This window comes from Spermophilus citellus, assembly GCF_964194105.1.
Source record: "Spermophilus citellus genome assembly, chromosome: 1".
Lineage (NCBI taxonomy): Eukaryota > Metazoa > Chordata > Mammalia > Rodentia > Sciuridae > Spermophilus > Spermophilus citellus.
In genome coordinates this window covers 252,100,522-252,111,322 of record NC_138182.1, presented here as the reverse complement: position 1 = coordinate 252,111,322, position 10,801 = coordinate 252,100,522, and the positions used below count along the sequence as shown (strand labels likewise).

General features: G+C 36.1%; 1 protein-coding gene across 1 annotated transcript in view; it reads left to right on the top strand.

Moving 5' to 3' along the window:
• Positions 1-1,040: 1,040 nt before the first annotated feature.
• MYO10 (myosin X) overlaps positions 1,041-10,801 on the top strand; it is a 95,383-nt gene continuing 85,622 nt past the window's right edge. The window contains exons 1-2 of the mRNA XM_081279629.1: positions 1,041-1,085; positions 1,759-1,862. The gene's annotated coding sequence lies outside the window, so the exon portion shown is untranslated. The remainder of the gene's footprint in view (positions 1,086-1,758; positions 1,863-10,801) is intronic.

Genomic DNA, 10,801 nt, shown 5'->3' with positions numbered 1-10,801 from the left:
AGCTGAACATCTGTCAGAAGGGAAATATTCAGGGCGGGAGAATTGTAGATTGTATCCTGTTTCATTTACTTTTTGTCTATAGCATGTAACTGTTGTCACTGAAAATTGTTCTGATTTATCCCAAAGCCCCAAAAGGAACATGAAATGGATCTTACTCTGGCTCTACCTTTTATTTCCTTTTTTTTTTTTGGTGTCAGAAATTGAGCGCAGAGAAACTTAACCACTAAGCCACATCCTCTGCCCTTTTTTTATTATTTATTTATTTATCTAGTTAATTATTTATTTGGGGGTATACCGGGAATTGAACTCAGGGACACTCAACCACTGAGCCACGTCCCCAGCCCTCTTTTGTATTTGATTTAAAGACAGGGTCTCATGAGTTGCTTAGTGCCTCACTTTTGCTGAGGCTGTCTTTGAATTCATGATCCTCCTGTCTTAGCTTCCTGAGCCACTGGGATTATTATAGGCATGTGCCACTGTGCCTGGCTGGGCCCCACTACTGAAAGGTTCCACAGAGTTCCCCACCCCCCACTACCTCCACACTGGAGATCAAGCTTTCAGCATGTGATACTTTGGAGGATGCTCTCAAAACTATATCTAAACCATAATAATTATCAAACATCAGATATTTGTTTTAAATCATTTTCATCAAATAGTTTGGGACATGATGAAGTATCAGGTGTCAGGCTTAGAATTCAGTTAACATGAAGTAGTCTGGGCTTTGCTTGTTTTTTGGCACTGCAAGTTTCAACCTCAGAGGAATAGGGAACTGTAATTAATCAGGTAACAAAGGACAGAAAATTGAGAACTAATGTAACGTGTAACATCTTTGTTTTATTCCTTGACTTGCCGTTGCTTCTCACATGAAGATTTATTAGAAAAAGTGAGTACATGCTTGAATTCATATTTTTTTCCACAGTAACAATTTTCAGAAATTCTTAGTTTGTGTGAATTAAGCAGAGGAAACGTCTCTGAATATAAATTTGGTTTCTCTCCGCAGAACCGAGTAGTAAGGCAAAATCCTGGGGAAAGGAATTATCACATATTCTATGCACTGCTGGCAGGGCTGGAACATGCAGAGAGAGGTAGGCGGGAAGGTGCAACAACGGATGACCTGGGTCAGCGACTCCTTCTCCACTTGGGACATTCACTTGTCAGGAGTAAATGACGAGACCTCTGTCTGGATGCTGTCCACATCCATCCATGGCCGTGGAATGTGATTATGAGGGTACCAAAAGATGCCCAGTTCATTGTAGGGCAAAATAATATCTAGAAAGGATGATCAATAGAGCTATCTTGAATTTTTGTTTGTTTGGGAGTCTTGGAACATTTTTAATTTGAAGGATATTTATGAAAAATATACTATGCTAGCTGGTTTTACTTTTAAACCAAAGCCAAATAAAAGTAATTTCTAAACATTTGATTGTTAAGAGAAAAAATAAAATGCTCGTCAGTTTTTTTTTCCTACCATCCCATTTGGTATATGATTAAGCTTTTTCTATTTTCCCTAAATTATGATTACAAGGAAACTTAATGATCCATTATTAGGGGACTGTTAGGGACATAGGATTATGTGTGTACTATAATTTTAAAAATCATAGAATGCAATCTCCAGCACAAAAAAGAAAGACAATAAAACAACAACCACCAAAAAAATATATATATATATACACACAATCACAATGTGAACTCTTTTGAATTGTGTCTTACCCTGGCCAACTGAGTATTGATGCTATATTTTTCTTTTTCTTTCTGTAGAAGAATTTTATTTATCTGTGCCAGAAAACTACCATTACTTGAATCAGCCTGGATGTATAGAAGACAAGACAATCAGTGACCAGGAATCCTTTAAGGAAGTCATTGTAAGCATTTTTTAAAGTTATTTTCTCTATTAACCAGTGACAGATTTCATTTTCTGTTTCAAAACATTTTTTTCTTTAATAGAAATAATTATACTTGGAAGGATGCATGAGAATTCAGGTATTTTCTTCTTATACCAAGTAGTGAGGAAGACTGCCCCCCAGACTGGAAGGGAATTCAAGGAATCCTCCTGCTTTAGAAGGTGGCGAGTCTATCAATTAAGACCCAGGGATGGCTTACTTGGAACCACCTATGCAGAATGCCTACCCTCCACTGAGCAAAACAAGAAAGTTCTAGGCTTTGCATTGGCACAAAGAGGTCCTTAGTTTTAGCTTACAAGTCAGATTTCTTTTGAAAAACAGCTTCCATACTAAAAACAAATCCCTCAGCTGTTGGACCCAGTGACCAGTGTGATATCATCCATTTCCTGGAGTCTAAATGTGACAGCCATTTCTGATTACATGAAGAGTGGGCATCTTAAGACTGGCATGCCATGGTCTCTAGCAGTTCTTACACATCACAGGGGCATTTAAGAAACCTGGTCATCCAGTACTATTAACAGCCCACCTGACTGAGCATGGCCAGGAGATTGTGGTATTATGAGCCCACTTTGGGCCAGGGCCCTTACTAGAACCATGGAATGCAGTGCATCTGGGGTTGATTCGTGATCATTATCATCATCATCATCATAAATGCAGCTGACAGGAATCAAGCACGGTTGGTTCTCTGGATCCATGTGTTTCCTATCACCAGATTCAACTAACCTTGGAATAAAAATATTTTTTTAAAAAAAGTGTCTATACTGGGGGCTGGAACTGTGGCTCACTTGCCTGGCATATACGAGGCACTGGATTTGAGTCTAGCACCACATATAAATAAATAAATAAAAGGTCTACCAACAATTAATAAACTATTTAAAATAAAAAGTGTCGTACTGAACATGTACAGATTTTTTTCTTGTCATTTTTCCCTAGACAGTACAGTATAACAGCTACTTATGTCCATTGTATTAGGTGTTACAAGTAATTTAGAGATGATTTAAAGTGTATGAGAGGATGTGCAGAGGTTATATGCAAATACTGTGTCATTATGTATAAGGGATTTGAGCATTCTGGGATTCTAACTTCTGTAGGGGATTCTGGAACCAGTCCCCTGTTGGATATCAAGGGGCAACTACTTATTATAAGGAGTGGAGTTATATCTGTCCTCTTAATAACCCTATCAGGTCATTGGAATAGTTGTCTGTGTTCTGAGTCTCAGAGAGGTTGGTGACCAGCCTACCTTGATGCAGTGTGTGAGGGAACCAGTATCCAAACACTTTTTACTTTTGGTACTGGGGATTGAACCTAGGGGCATTTAACCACTGAGCCACATCCCAGCCCCTTTTAATATTTTATTTAGAGACAGGGTCTCACTGAGTTGCTTAGGGCCTCACTAAATTGCTGAGGCTGGCTTCCAACTCACCATCCTCCGCCTCAGCTTCCTGAGTTGCTGGGGTTACAGGTGTGCGCCACTACACCCGGCTTCCAAACACTTAACTGAAAATCCCAGACTCCAAACTACCAGACATGGCCCACCTGCTTTCAATGCACCTCAGATTTGTCTCTTTAGGTTGTTGTTAAAAGACCAGCAATTCTCTATTCCATATCCTATTTTAGTCTCATAGATTGTATAACGATGCCTTGTGCAATAGAATCCAAGTATTTTTAAAGTGGTCAAAAATCATACGTCATCTCTCCACATCTAATGGTATATCCTTAAGTTGAAAATGAAGTTTCAAGACAGGGTAAGCTCAAATATGACTGTCTTCCTCTTTTCCTGTCTTTTAAAGATGTCACCATTTCTAATTCGGAGTGATGTCTTCCATTTCTAATTCAGAGTGATTTTTATCACTAGTTCCCCCCCCCCCCACCGCTGTGGTACTGAGAGTAGAACCTGGGGCCTCACACATGCTAGGCAAGTGTTCTATTCCTGAGCTACACCCTCCGCCTTTTACCATCCCTTTCTTAACCTCTTAGTGGTTTCCTGTGGACAGCACCATTTGCAGTGTGTACACCAAGAGGCATGGGAATCAGCCCTACAAACCCGGCCTTATGAACTGTTTTTCTAAGTATTGTCAGCCTCTGTATTTCTGGGCCTCACATACAAAGATTCAGCCAGCCCCAAGTAGAAAATATGTTTTAAAACAACAAAATGATTGCATCTGTATTGAATATTTACAGGCTTTTTCCCTTGGTATTATTTCTTAAATAATAGCAACAATTTACATAACATTTACATTGTTTTAGGTATTATAAGTGACGTAAAGATAATTTAAAGGACACAGGACATCGTATGTAGGTTATGTGGAAATTTTTATGAGGGATTTGAGCATTCTTGGATTTTGGTATCTGAGGGGTCTTCTGGAACCAGTCCTCCACAAATGCCAAGGGATGGCTGTATTTTTATTTATTTGTCTCAACTTTATCTTGGTCTCCTAGATTCTTCTTACTCCTCAGAGCTTCTTCCTTCATCTGCTACTGTCTCTGTTGAAAAGATCACTTGTCAGAATAAGAATTCATTTTCAATGAGTAGGGCAAAAAAGGCTGTCTTGTGAATTTTTTCCTTTTGTTTCTTTCTTCAAGCTGAAGAACAATAATGTTGATCACAGGCTGTTGTACCTGGAGACAGACAAGACTCTTAAATATCCCCTTCTGGTTTACCTGCAGTCCCATGCTCCATGAGCTGGCTGGCCACTAGGGTGTACTTGGCATCTAGGGATTCCCTGGCCCTGAGAGGGCCCTGAGAAATTCCCCGGGTGGAGTTACACTCTCTTCCTCTGGGGGCACCATTTTCCCACTCAGAACTGTGTGCTTTTTATTAGCTACAGTTAACCTTGGGAGCGAGGTTTCTTTTCAGCGATTGCTAGCTTTTATTGCTAAAGCAAAATCAAAGGTTTTGGCATTTAAAATTCAATCTTATGACCAGAGGTTATATCTTCTAGAAAGGATATTGACATAATGAATATACCTAACAAATTTATTCTAGTTAGACATCCAGTTTATAGAATATATTTATAGATCCTTAAACATTAATTTATAAATATTTTTTAGTGTTGGCTCACCAATAGTATCAATGAAAACTTAGCTGATGTTCATTAAGTCACATATGAGACATTTTTGCTATTATTATTTAACCTCATTCTGGAATTCCAAAATGGAAGGAGGGAAGGAGGGAGGGAAAGAAGAAAAAAAATCATACATCATGTGTCATTCTGTGCACAATGAGGATCTGTCATCTTAAACCTATGGTAAGCAAAAATTGGGAAATGATAGTTTAAGTAATTCATGTATTCATAAAATGAGATTCCCTTATACCAAGTAAAACATCAATTCAATATGTATATATATATATAAATCAGTATTTTCATATCATATACATATAGCAATTGTATGTGCAGAAAAAGATTAGAAAAAAAAATGTATACCAAGATGTTATATGGCAAAATTCTAGGATTTTATTTTATTCTGCATCATTTTCTGTAATATGTTTTCTATAAACATATTGACTTTTTTTTTTCTTTTTGGTAATGGGGATTTAACTCAGAGGTACATTACCACTGAACTACAACTCTAGCCCTTTTTATTTTAAATTTTTTTTAGAGTTTGAGTTAGGGTTGCTGATGGCCTCACTAATAGTGATGCTGACCTTGAACTTGAGTTCCTCCTGCCTCAGGCTGCCAAGTTGCTGGGATTATAGGAGTACGCCACTGTGCCCTACAAGAACATGTTAACTTTTTAATAACTATTATATAATAATTTTCCTAATATCATTGTTTCTGTCGTGCAGTCAATGCCTCTGTAGTCATAGGTTTCTTATCCATTAATTGTAGGTTAATTAAGCCTTCAATGGTTGTGTCTGTACTGACCATGTATAGACCTTTTATTCTTGTCATTATCTCCTAATCAATACAACCATTCACACCACATTTATAATGTTAGGTAGTATAAATGATCCAAAGATGATTTAAATTTACATGGGAGGATGCATATAGATTATGTGCAAATGGTGCAGCATTTTATATAAGGGACTTGAGTGTGTGTCATTACTGATAACAGCTGTCCCACCTTACTGCCTCATGAAGCACTCTGCAGCCAGGAGTGACAGATGTGGTTCATAAACAGCATTAACCAAAGTCGGTTTTTATATACTCCATATGTGCAAAAATCTGCCACGTGCCAGGCACTGCGTTAGGCACCAGAGACTGCAGTGAACATGTCAGATGTGTTACCTGTCTTCTGCTGGAGAAAGGAAAAGACAGATGACACTGTTGTGTTTTATGTCATTTTTCTCAGTATTTCTAGTATCAAATACCATTTAAATTTATATATTTTTATTTTAATTCCATGAAGCTCCTTTTCTCAGAGGTGGTGGAATCAAAGGGAAAGAACCACATTCTGTTGGAGCTCAAGGATTGTGTGTTTACAGAATATGCTAAAATGTTAAGGGAGAATAATTTATTTCTGTGAATTATGTAAGCAAGTGTCACTTCTGTTATTTATTTGTAGCTATTAAAATTGTCTTGATTATGTTATATCCATTTATAAATATGTCAACATGAACCCCACTGTTATATATAACTATTAATGTGCTAATAAAAACATTAAATATATATTATTCTTTTTGTGAACCTTAATGTCAGTGTACTCTGCAATAGAACCTTTTGAGAATATTGCTTATTTCATTGAGAATGTTTTATGTGTTTTCAGAATGCATCATTGACAACAGTTTATAGTAGATGTAAGAACTTGCAGGGGTTTTGCAAAGTTTTAGTGGAGATCTGGTTTTTCCTGGGACAGAGGCAGTGAACCTGCACTCAATTTCATAGCCATTTTTAATAATTTTCTAAAATGCACTATAAATTTTTCAGTGAGGATGAAAACTATTTCAATTCAAAAGTAACAATTAATTTATTTTACTGCCTACATTTGACCCACCTGGATGGTGGCCGATAAAGTGTATGTGAGGTAACAAGAGCCTTTGTTGAATAATAGTCTCTTCATTCCACTCCACAAATACTGTGGCCATGGACCCCAGCTGGAATTTCCTGATCACACAGACCTTACTACCTGCATCCGTGGGTTTCAAGTAGTGCGTAACCATGGTTATGTATATGTACATTCGTTCAGCATGAGTCAGATTTTTATTAAGATTTAAAGGATTGACTTTTTGCTTCATTTTGCCAAAGGTGGAAACATCAGTCTCTTTCAGTCTCGGAAAAGGCAGAAGTTGTCAATCTAAAGAACATACAGATCGTCCACAGATAGTGAGTTTATTCAGGAAGTGATTTTATTCAGGAACAGCACTGCAATGTGTATTCAAGGAGGTTGAGGCAAGAGGAGGGTTTTAAAGGCAAAATGGGGAGGATTACTGAAGTTTGTTTGTTTTGTTTTTTAATAACAGCCACTGGCTATAAAGGTCAGTAGCAAGGACGACACCCGTCTGAGGCTGGACAGGCGGTTGTTGGGTAGATGTATCTGAAGTTGGACAGGCAGTTGTTGGGTAGATGTTACAGAAGTGATTTTGTGAGCTTACAGTGGCTTCTGCCCAAGGTTGTGGTCCTGGCAGTCTTTTGTGAAACTTCTTGTTCTTGGGCACAGGTGCATGAGATTCCTCCACCTTCACGACTTTTTTGGCCTTATTTATTTAGTTGGGTAAGCTTGACATAAGTGACTCCATTTTCATTGTGACAACTTTCAGGGACGTAAGAAAATTTTATACATATAAAAAAATTTAAATAACATTATATCATACAACATAACATAGCATTACATAATAAATCATTTTCAAATTACAGTTTATATTTTGCTGTGTCCCAAATTGCCTCCCCTTCCACCATTTAAGTCATAACATTTGTTCAAGGTTCGTCTGAGGTCCCTGTGTCCTCTGAGAGGGCAATTCCTTTTTCCAGTGTGACAACCTTTGGTGCTTGATAGTTGAGACTGTATCATATATTTGTTGCCTTTACACACACACACACACATTCGCAAGCATTATTTTTTATGTGCTTAATAAAAACTTTTATTGAAAGTATTTTTTATAACTCAGTACCAGTTTTATAAGAAGTTGCTATTTAGCAATTCTGAGCCACACTGAGAATTTCCCAGGGTTTTTTCAGTCTTGAGCCATATTATTGAGATAATAAAATAATTATAATAAGCCTTTAAGTGGCTACTCTTGCCAAGGGGGGATTGCTTGCTGAACTGACTATAAATAGGACAGCAAGAGACAGTAAATGGAGACTCTTGCTAGCAGTTGTAGCACACACACCCACACTGGTGATAATTGGTTGCAGCCATTAAATTACCCCATCATATGATTAATGCAATTACCACTTATCACTATACTGCTAATTAACTAATCACTTAGAGCTAAACTTGAAAGCAAAGAAGTCACAAATTTATTAATATAGTAAACACATTAATTTTATTTCATTTCATATTTCCATATACAACCTTTCTATGTTTTAAGAACTTAATCAAGGAATTTTTGTATGGGGAATGTATTGAGGGTTTTCATTTGCTAGTTAGGAATTTTCTGCTGCCATGTACTTATTTTTTTAAATCTTACTCTTTTTAGTATTATGTGAAGTGTAGATAGTTAAATTGGTAGAGATTTGGATTTTGTGTAGTCATTGTAAGATTGACTTAGAAAATTTTTATAAACTATTTTTATAAAATTTTTATAAACTATAGTTGGGGGTTATGGCTCAGAGGTAGAGTGCTTGCCTAGCATGTGCAAGGCCCTGTGTTCAGTCTTCAGTAACACACACATAAAATTAAAAAAAAAAAATTGTAGATGGAAAGAATGCCTTTATTTTATCTGTATTTTTTAATGTGGTGCTAAGGATTGAACCTGTGCTTCAAACATGCTAGGGAAGCACTGTGCCACTGAGCTACAGCCCCAGCCCCCACAATACTTTTTAAACATACAGTTCTGAATGTCTTCTTTGATTTCTTTCTTTAGGGTCCTGTAATTTTCATTGTATAGATATTTCACCTCTTAAGTAGATTCCCAAGTTTTTTTTTGTTGTTGTTGTTTTGTTTTTGAGGCTATTGTAAATGGGATAGTTTTCCTCATGTCCTTCTCAGAGGATTTGTCACTGATATACAGAAATGCGTTTGATTTATGGGTGTTGATTTTATGTCCTGCTACTTTGCTGAATTCATTTACTAGTGCTAGAAGTTTTCTGGGGGAGCTTTTTAGGTCTTCTAGATACAGAATCATATCATCAGCAGATAGTGCTAATTCCTATATCCCTTTAATTTCTTTCGTCTGTCTAATAATTGCTCAGGCCAGTGTTTCAAAAACTATGTTAAATAGAAGTGGTGAAAGAGGCCATCCCAATGTCATATGTGAGAATTTTAATAATAGAAATGAAAAATTATTCTATAGTTCTTAACCTTATTTCTTTGCTTTTATCTTTTAGAATAAGTCACTGATAAATATCTTGAAATTTGAATAAAGATTTTCCCATAGGTTTTTTTAAAACTGATAAGCACTGACAAATAGTTCTTATTCTTTGCATCAACGTTTGCCTTTACCTCTGAAATAAGGCTTCTCACTTTTGATTAATTTGTAGTTTTAAAAAATATTTTATGACTAACTTCATTGAGATATAATGTACACGTAATAAAATTCTTCCATTTAAATCTATATGAAATTTGAATTTTTACACCCATGTCCCCACAACCAATATCAAGATAAGGAATGGTTCTGTACCCAGATAGTTCCTCTGCACCCCTTCCCAGAGAATTCTAGCCACCTTCACCTACTCCTAGGAAATTAATGATCTAATTTCAGCCACTGTAGTATAGATTTATCTTCCCTAGTTTCATATAAGAGAAACAATACAGTATGTATTCCCCTCATCTAGCTTCCTCCTGTCACCTACTTGGAATGTATCATTATCCAATCTTTTGTTTGTTTGTTTTTTGCTGTTGGTTTTGCATTGAATAGTCAGAATCTTATTTATCTACCAATCCATTAATAGTCTGATTTTTTTTGTTGTAAAAATATTATCAATGCCTGTAAAACATACTAGAACATAATGTTCATGTGTCTACCAACACCATTAACTAACAGTTAACCCTAATAGTTACTACTGCAGGTATTTTCACTTTTGTAAAATTTCCTACCAGCCTGATCTTTAAAAATAAGTGCAAAAATTCAGTTTGGGGGTCTGAAGGTATAGCACTTGCCCAGAGTGAATGAGGCCCTGGGTTCCCTCCCCAGCACAACCAAAAGGATTTTTTTTTTCACTTTTTATGTAAATCCATAAGAAATGTAATTTTCTGTATAATGTGTATAATTTTCTTTAAAAACTACATTACTATTACAAGTTTGCTTCGTATATTTGAGTTGTCTATTTCTAAGATATAACTTTTCAGTTAGAATTTTTACAGTCTCCACTGTAATGAATATTTTACAAAAAAAAAAAAAAAAAAAAGCTTTTCTGCTGAAGTTTTCCTTGGATCAAATTTCTGGCCTTGATATTATTGGACATTACATGGGAGATTTCCTTTTCTTTTCTTTTTTTTTTTTTTTATTTACTTAGAAAGTAATGTAATTGAGTGGGTAATAACCCTTAATTTCTAGCCTTTGAGTTACTTGAACCTGACTTTTAATCATGATTGTGTAACCAAGAAAGAGTTATTTAATGTCTACGAAACTTTGTTGTTTTTTCTCCAGATACTAAAATGATAAGATTGTGTGTGTGACCTGGCATGATACTACTACATAGTTGTGTTGTTTTCCAGAAAGATTTCTAATTTATAGTAGCAACAAGCAGTGTATAAATTTCCCTGTTCCACCAGTCTTTAAGTTGATAATTCAGAAATGTTTGCTAGTTTAATAGACGTGCCCTCAGATTTGTTTTAATTTGCACATATGTGATTTCAAG